Below are 9,635 nucleotides of genomic sequence, written 5' to 3'. Positions count from 1 at the left end.
ACCGTTTTGCAATGATTGATAAACTATCGCAAGTTGAGTTTTGTGGTGGTTTCAAAACACTGCAAAACTTTAAAATACTACCACAGACCCCTTTTTCTTGTAGTGTATTATAGTAAAAATTATTTTATTTGTCTCCGGTTCATCGATATATCATACATAGTCGACTAAAATAAATCTCCTTCTTCATTTATTTTCTCTCCTTCTCATTTTTTAATATTATGATTCATAAATATTAATAAAAATATAATAATTTTTTTTCTTGTCTGATATATAGACATATTAAACAAAATAGAGAAAACAATGTCTAATGCATTGAATAATAAAGTTATTAAAATTAAGAATAATAAATTTAATTTAATAACAGAAGGTAAGATATAGGTCGATACATATACTAACATCCTCCATCCTCCGCATCCATCTATATATTTAAAAATTGGATTTTTTTTTATCTGACTCCTAATTAAATTAATTTTTCTCTATTAATTTGGAGACAAGACGGTTGAATCCGATCGGGTTCAATTTTACTTCCTCCATTCTTTTGTAAATGACACTTTCTTATAATTTTTTTATTAATTTTTAATTGTCACTTACAAAATTCAACATAATATTAATTATATTTTTATCAAAATTACTTCGTATTTATTATAAAAAATATAATAAATAATTAAGAATATTATAAATAAATAAAAAATATTATTTAAAAAGTAATAATATTGATTAACTTTATTAATATGTTAAAAAAATATTTTTATATCTAATCATCATTCATTAAAAAAAACCATAAACATATTTTAACATTAAACTGAAAATTTAACGCATAAAATAGGCCTTAGTTGCCAATAGAAAATGATGAATAATAGTATTAATTGGGAATCCAAATTAAATGCAATTACATACTTTATATAAAACATTTTTAATATACAAGATACTTCCTGTAAATTATATGTAATTAATTTTCAAATTAATATATGAGATTAAAGATGATATATTTTATATAATGCAAGTGTAAAATAGTTTTTCACCATTATTTAATAAAATTTTAACACTTTATCATATAATCTCAGTATTTTAAAAGTAAAGATATGATTTTGCTATATACACAATATAATACTATCAATACATATTTCTTTTTCTCTTAATATATAAGCTGAATTTTTTGCAGTTCTAAAAAAGCAACCAAACAAATTAAAGAAAAAAGATGTCGACATGGACGCATTCAAAGACATAAACCGATTGTTCTATTCATTAACGTTGGATCTACACCAAAACTAAAATGTAATTTGATGGAGCCATATAGTATTGATGATGATCAGAGTTGGAGTAAATTGATTGATACAGATACAGACGTGTCGGTTAATTGAGTCCTTAGCTGGAAGTCTCAACCCAGGTAGGGACATTCACTAAAGTCAACCATGGTGGCTTCTTCTACTTCTCATCATGTCTCTTTCCTCATTAATTTCATTTAAGGTTATGTACAACTAACGTTTATTTTTCATAGAACAATGATTGTCAAATATAATTATACTCTTATGCTTAACTCTCTCCAGTTTTTAATATTAAAAAAAAACCTAGTATAAAGAATATATAAAGAGAACGCTAACAAATGCATTTAACACATTGATTAGAAAGTTAAAACAAATATAGGGTTACTAAAGATCCTCTTTTAGATATAGACATATGGACGAGCGCTATATATAATAGAGATTATCTTTGTGCAGTAAAATATACAAAATGTCTGGTTTAATTATGATTAGAGCCGGATAAATGTTTACCAACATATGGTAACCGTTCGAAACATATATTTTAATATGATATTTCTTGATTCCTTTGTTCAGCTTTATACAGAGACTATACTGTTGGAAATAAACCTTTTTGTATTTAAGAAAAATGTGTGAAAATATTTGAGGTTTGAATAGAAATTTGGTAGGTAAGAGAATTATTTATGGAAGAGAGAATTTTATATTTTTGTTTGATTCAAAAGTGTTGGATTACATCTCTATTTATAGTACTCTAAGGAGAACTCTAGACACACTAATTCTAGAGAGTTCTCAACTCTAGATATTCAAAGAGGATTCTAGAAAATATTATAATCTTAAGAAATATTTAGATGCTCTAAATACTACAAGATTTTTCTAAAAACATTACCCAAAATAAATTAAGTCCAAATAACTAAGCCCAAAATCAAATAATAAAATTAGGCCCAAATCAAGTTTAATATTTCAACATCCCCCTAAACTTGATTTGTGACTCCAAGCATATTCCTTAGCTTCACGAAAGTTTTCAATTTGAGTGGCTTGGTGAAAATGTCGGCAACTTGATCTCTAGACATCACATACTTCAACTTCACCTTGTACACCCATCTTATTCCGATTGCTTTATGTCCTTGTGGAAGTGTAGTAAATTCCCATGTACCATTCTTCGTGATTGACTTAATTTCTTCTTCCATGGCGTCTCTCCACTTTACGTTTTCAACTGCTTCTTGATAGCTTAGAGGCTCGCAATTACCCAAAATGCAGAAAAGATTAATGTCATTTATGTTTTCGGTTACCTCATAAATCTCTTCAATACTCCTTAGTCGTGGTGTCCTCTCACTTGAGCTTGTTTCATCCAACCTTGGTGTCGGTGAGGCCGGTGGTGTAATATTTTCTTCTATCATTGGTTGTTCCATTTCGTCTTCTTCTTCAAAGTAAGGAAGAAAATCGTACCTGTCTTCTTGAAGACTCCAATCGCAACAATCTTCTTCTTCGAACTCCACGTCACGACTTATGACGATCTTTCCACTATTTGGATTATAAAGCTTCTACCCTTTGGAGCTTGAGTCGTAACCGACGAATACATACTTCTCACTTTTATCATCGAGCTTTGTTCTCCTTTCATTTGGAACGTGAGTATAGGCAATGCTTCCAAACACTTTGAGGTGAGAGATCTCAGGCTTCCTTCCACTCCGTGCTTTTTGTGGTGTCTTCTCATGCACACTTCTTGTTGTGGAACAATTTGTCAGATAAACCACACATGCCACTGCTTCGATCCAAAACTCTCCCGGTATCTTCTTGCTCTTAAGCATGCTTTGCACCATGTTAAGTATGGTCCGATTCTTTCTCTTTGCTACTCCATTTTATTGTGGTGATCTTGACATTGTCAGTGGGCGGCGAATTCCATGGTCTTCACAATATTTTTGGAACTCATTTGAAATGAACTCTCCTCCTCGGTCAGATCTCATGGCCTTAATGGAAAGACCACTTTCTTTCTCCACAAGGGCTTTGAACTTCTTAAAGTTTTCAAACACTTCTGACTTCTCCTTCAAGAAATAAACCCATGTTTTTCTAGAATAATCATCAATAAAGAGGAGAAAGTATTTACTCTTACCAAAAGAGTTTGGATTGATTGGTCCACAGACATCAGTGTGTATGAGCTCTAGCGGTTTTGTCGCTCTTGACGTTGATTCCTTTGGAAAGCTTTTCCGGAATTGCTTCCTAACTAGACATCCTTCACATAGTTGGTCTGGGTGGTTTATACTAGGCAAGCCTCTCACCATTTCCTTCTTTGACAAACATTTTAGACTATCGAAGTTGAGATGTCCCAATCGTAGATACCATAGCCACGAAGAGTCGATATAGCAAGTCTTGAGACACTTTGCAACATCATTTTGAATGTTCAAGAGGAACATTCAATTATTTGACATAGGCACCTTAGTAATCAAGTTATGTCTACAATCTCTTAAGAAAAGACTATGTTCTTTCAAGTGGATGTCATAGCCTTTCTCTAATAATTGTCCCAAGCTCAAAATATTATTCTTCATGTTAGAAACATAATAGACATTGGATATGAATTGATGACTCCCATTCTTTAAGCGTATAATAATTTTACCTTTGCCTTTGACCGGTATCTTTGAGTCATCTCCAAATGATACATTTCCAGTTGTCGCTTCATTGATCTCTACGAACATGCTTCGATCGCCACACATGTGATTGCTTGCGCCGGTGTCGAGGTACCATTTGTTTCTTTTCTCTTCAACTTGGTTTTGGCACGCGAGCAACAAAGTTTCTTCTTCTTTGCCTTTTTCTTCTACAAAGTTAGCTTTCTCCACAACTTTCTTCGAGAGTCTACACTCAGATGCATAGTGATCGATCTTGTTGCAGTTGAAACACTTAATTTGTAATTTGTCACACCTCTACCATGAATTTCCTCTTCCACGATCTCTTGTTGCTTGTGGACTCCAACTTCTTTCTCCATTGTTAGAGTAGTTGTTGTAACTGCCTCTTCCTTCTCCTCCATGTCCTCGTCCACGCCCACGATCTTGGCCACGACCTCGTCCTCTTTGTCTCTTGTAATTCACATAATTTGCTTCATTTATGTTGAGTTGTAGTAGTTGCTCCATAGCCTCCTTTTGTTTAATTTTTCTCTTTTGTTTTTCTTCGTATGCTTGTAAGGAACCCATGAGTTGCTCAATAGTCATGGTCTTTAAATCCTTGTTTTCTTCAATGTTGGTAACAATGAAGTCAAAACTTGGATTTAAAGTGCGAAGTATTTTCTCCATGACTTTTACCTCATCAACATCTTCACCATTTCTTTTAAGTTGATTGACTACGGCCAATACTCGAGAAAAATAATCAGAAATTGACTCGGACTCTTCCATAAATAAACGTTCAAAATCACCTCTAAGAGTTTGAAGACGAATCTTTTTCACCTGTTCCACTCCTTTGTTGCAAGTTTGAAGTTTATCTCATGCTTCTTTGGCCGTCGTTGCGTTGGAGATCTTCTCAAATGTATCTTCATCCACTGATTGATAAATGAGGAATAGAGCTTTCTTGTCTCTCTTTCTTGACTCTCTCAATGTCTCCTTTACACCTTGGCTTAGTGAGGCTTCATCTTGCTCATTGAAGCCTTTCTCAACGATATCCCACACATCTTGAGCTCCTAGTAGCGTCTTCATCTTGATACTCCAATTGTCATAGTTGTTCTTTGTGAGCATCGGCATTTGAAAAGGGAAACCTCCATTCGCCATTTTTTTAGGACCTTGAAGCTCTGATACCACTTTGTTGGAAATAAACCTTTTTGTGTTTAAGAAAAATGTGTGGGAATATTTGAGGCTTGAATAGAAACTTGGTAGGTATGAGAATTATTTATGAAAGAGAGAACTTTATATTTTTACTTGATTCAAAAGTGTTGGATTACATCTCTATTTATAGTACTCTAAGGAGAACTCTAGACACACTAATTCTAGAGAGTTCTCAACTCCAGATATTCAAAGAGTATTCTAGAAAATATTATAATATTAAGAAATATCTAGATACTCTAAATACTACAAGATTTTTCTAGAAACATTACCCAAAATAAACTAAACCTAAAATCAAATAATAAAATTAGGCTCAAATCAAGTTTAATATTTCAACATAAACATATGATCTGCTTGCTGTTAAGATTAGTAAAGACTCGCTACTTTGATGCAAATACAAAACTGAATACAAGATCTTCTAGAAGTTATGTTGTTGTTATGGTAAATGAATTGAAATATCCTATGAGTGGAGATATTCTCATTCAAGTGAACATGTCAATCATTCACACATGGTTAATGAAAAGTTTACACTAATGGATAAATGCAGGTGTGAGTATTTTTAGTTACTATACTTTGTAGTAGTAGTTCAAAGAGTAAAATAAGTATAATAAAAATAATGAGTATTGATTTTATTATGTGTGTGATTTTCTTTTTTCAAATTTCATGTTTATCTCAAGTTTTGGTTATGATATGGAAATTGAAGTTGCTGGAACTTGTGATCTTGTTGCTTTCAAGTGTTTAGCATCTTCAAGACATATTAACTTTCTAGTATGTGTATACATAGATTGTAGAAATGAAAAAGCAAATGGAGAAAAAGAATATGGAACTCATGGAAGAGACATTATGTAGGTTCATATGGAGGAAGACATCAAGAGATTTTTTGCTCTTATATTTTTGCCTGCCTTAGCTAATAGTGCACCTGATTTTACCATAAGAGAAATTGCTCTTACGTTGGTTCATTAGAAGTTTTGGTAAGTTTTAAACAACATTAAGTATCTTTGAAATTTTCATAAATTTTGCATACCAACTATTTGTGGTAATAATTCACTTATGTTTTTTATTTTATATTTATAGGCATCGGCAAATTTTAACTTTTCAAGTTGCTTCAGAACATTTACATCCAAATGAAGGTGGAAAATCAAGTTGTATGAAAATTAACTAATGCCTTTGAATCATGGGATTCATGAAGCTTTTGTTGGAGGATTTTGGGATTCATGAAGTTCTTGTTAGAGGATTTTGATCCAAAATTAAATCTTATTTTGTTTTGCATTTAGATGATTTAATATTTCTAGTTTCAATAGAAAAAGTGGATAAAAAAGTGTCAATATTAGTGTTATTCATCTTGCAATTAACTAGAATTAACTCAATTTCAATGATAAAATTAACTAGAATTAACTCAATTTCAAAATAAATAAATTAAAGAAGTCTATAGAACTTTTTTCTTTAAAAATCTTGAATCTGAATTTCTTGTATAATTATGTGGAGAGAAATATATATATATATATATATATATATATATATATATATATATATATATATATATATATATATATATATATATATATATATATATATATATATATATATATATATGTCTAAGTCTCCTAATCAACCCTACTAATTAAGAAAAAATTTAATAAAATAATATCCTAAATAATATCCTAATTGATACTACTAATAAAAATAATAGATACAGAATAATAATAATAAAATAATATCTCAATACTCCCCCTCAAGGTGATGTGTATACATTATAAGCATCCATCTTATCACATATGTATGTAATCCGAGGTCTTCAAAGATATTTTGTAAAGCAGTCATCAAGTTAATCCTTGGAATTAACAAAGGAGGTTGCAAGTTGATCCTTGGAATTAACAAAGGAGGTTTTGATGATCCTGGTGGTAATCTTATCTCTAAGAAAGTGACATTCAACTTCGATATGCTTTGTCCTTTCATGAAAAACTGGATTGGAGGAGAGGTGCAAAGCTGATTGGTTGTCACATACAAGTTCCATAGGACCGACTTCACAAAAGTGAAGTTCCTATAGTAAATGCTTTAACCACAAGAACTCACATGTGGCATGGGTCATGGCTCGATACTCAGCTTCTGTACTTGATCGAGCAACGACCGTTTGCTTTTTGCTTTTCCAGGAGATCAAATTTCCCTCAATAAAAACACAATAACCTGATGTAGATCGTCTATCACTTGCATCTCCTACTCAATCAACATCTGAATATCCAATGATATCAGTGTTGCCTCTATCACAAAAAACCAAACCCTTTTCCAGGTGATCCTTTGATATACTTGAGGATTCGAATAACTGCTTCCCAATGGTTGTCACAAGGATAATCTAAGAATTGACTTACTACACTTACCAGAAAAGATATATTAGGTCTATTCAAGGTAAGATAATTCAACTTTCCTACAAGTCTTCGATATCTTCCTAGATCAATATATGGCTCCCCCTGATTAGGGAGAAACTTTACATTAAGATTCATAAGAGTGTCAACTGGTTTGTAGTCTGTTAGACTTGTTTCTTCCAAAATATCAAGAGCATACTTCCTTTAAGAGATAACAACACCTGACTTTAATTGAGCTACCTCAATTCCTACAAAGTAACGAAGAGGACCCAAATCCTTAGTTTGAAAATTCTGAAATAAATGTTGTTTTAAAGCATTGATACCCTCAAAATCATCACATGTAATTACAATATGGTCAACATAAACCATTAGATATATATATTTATTGGAGGAGCATTTGGTGAAAATAGAGTGATCTGATTCATACGGTTCATCTCAAATTGTTGCAACACTTTACTAAGGACATGTTTGAAAGGGTTCTCAAAAACTGTTTTATAATTTTTAAAAATTAAAAAATAAAATACTTGTTTTTCAAAACTATTTTTTAAAATACTTTTGAAATTGACTATTTTAAAATCTAAAAAACCAAAATTACCAAAACATGTTCTGATTTTCAATTTTCAGTTTTATTTTTCAAATGAGAAAAGTTGAAAAAACACACAAAAAAACACACTTTTTTTTTCATTAATTGCAGTATAATAATTAATTGTAATATCTGATAACGCTGTAATATTTTTAAAAATTATCTGCAATTTACATTTCAATAATTTTAATTTTAACTTATTGATGAGTTAGCTCATGGCTCCACCCCTCTTACTTCCCATTAATATTCAGGAACGTTAATTAATCATGCATTAATTATTTTTCTGTTATTATTGATTTTGAAAATTTGTTTAATATTTATTTTAACTTTTTTAATATATAAATATTTAAAATTGATTCTTTTGATTAATTATTTTTTTTATACTTATTTGAAAATTATTTAAAACTATTGAAATATTCACAAATTTAGACAAAAAATTGTTTTCATTTAACCGTGACTAATACATAGAGACCTTATTGAATATAGTGTCTTATCTCATTTCAACTGTTTTTTTTTTCAAAAATAAGAGCTAGGATACCCCAAGTGATTTTTTAAAAATAAATTATATTTAAATAATTGAATATAGTAAGTAATCACATTACTCAATCATTTAAGTATAATTAATAAAATACACTTGTATTTGCACGAGCCTCACATAAGTAATTAATATGAATATTATATTATAAAATATTATCAAAGTTTAATTAAAATATTTAATTATAATATTATATATATATATATATATATATATATATATATATATATATATATATATATATATATATTCAAACTAACACTTAAATTTAATTTTTATGCATCTCATTAGGTAATTTGTATATTTAATTATTAATTTAAAAAAATCATTTTAATAAATTTAAATATATATTAGCTGATTTTTATATCTCCAAAAGAGATATCGTGATTATTGTTTAATATAATTATTTAATATAATAAAATAGATTTTAACTATTTTGTTATATTACTAAAAACAGTTTTTACAAATTATACTACCAAACATAATTTTTTTTTTCTTAATTTTTAAAACTGTTTTCAAAAATTGAGTTACCAAACGAATTACTTTTCATTTTTTTCTCAAAAATCGTTTTTCAAATAGATTTTTAAAATAAATTTTAAAAACAAAAAATCAAAAGTGATTCAAACAGGCCCTAAATCTTCCAAACCATGCCCCAGGTGATTGTTTCAAGCCATACAAAGACTTGTGTAATTTGCATACCCGATTACACTCCCCCTAAGAAACAAACTTAAGAAGTTGCTCCATATAAATCTCCTCTTCCATGTCGCCATGTAAGAATGAATTCATAATATCGAATTGAAATATAGGTAATTGTTTCATGGAATCCATGGCTAGAAAGAGGCGAACAGATGTCGTCTTCACAACAGGAGAGAAGGTATCACTATAATCTTGACTCGGGACTTAAGTGTACCCTTTTTCCACTAAGCGGCCGTTCAATCGATCTACTTGTCCATCAGGACCAACCTTAACATTAAATATCCAGCTACAACCAACAACCGATTTTCCAGGTGGGAGAGGAACAAGCTCCCAAGTATGATTAGATTCTAAAGCTGGCATTTCATCAAATATTGCTTGTCTCTATCCTGGATGGGATAAAGCCTC

The sequence above is a fragment of the Lathyrus oleraceus genome, chromosome 6 (assembly GCF_024323335.1).
Source record: "Lathyrus oleraceus cultivar Zhongwan6 chromosome 6, CAAS_Psat_ZW6_1.0, whole genome shotgun sequence".
Taxonomy (NCBI): domain Eukaryota; kingdom Viridiplantae; phylum Streptophyta; class Magnoliopsida; order Fabales; family Fabaceae; genus Lathyrus; species Lathyrus oleraceus.
Note: the sequence above shows the minus strand (reverse complement) of the source record.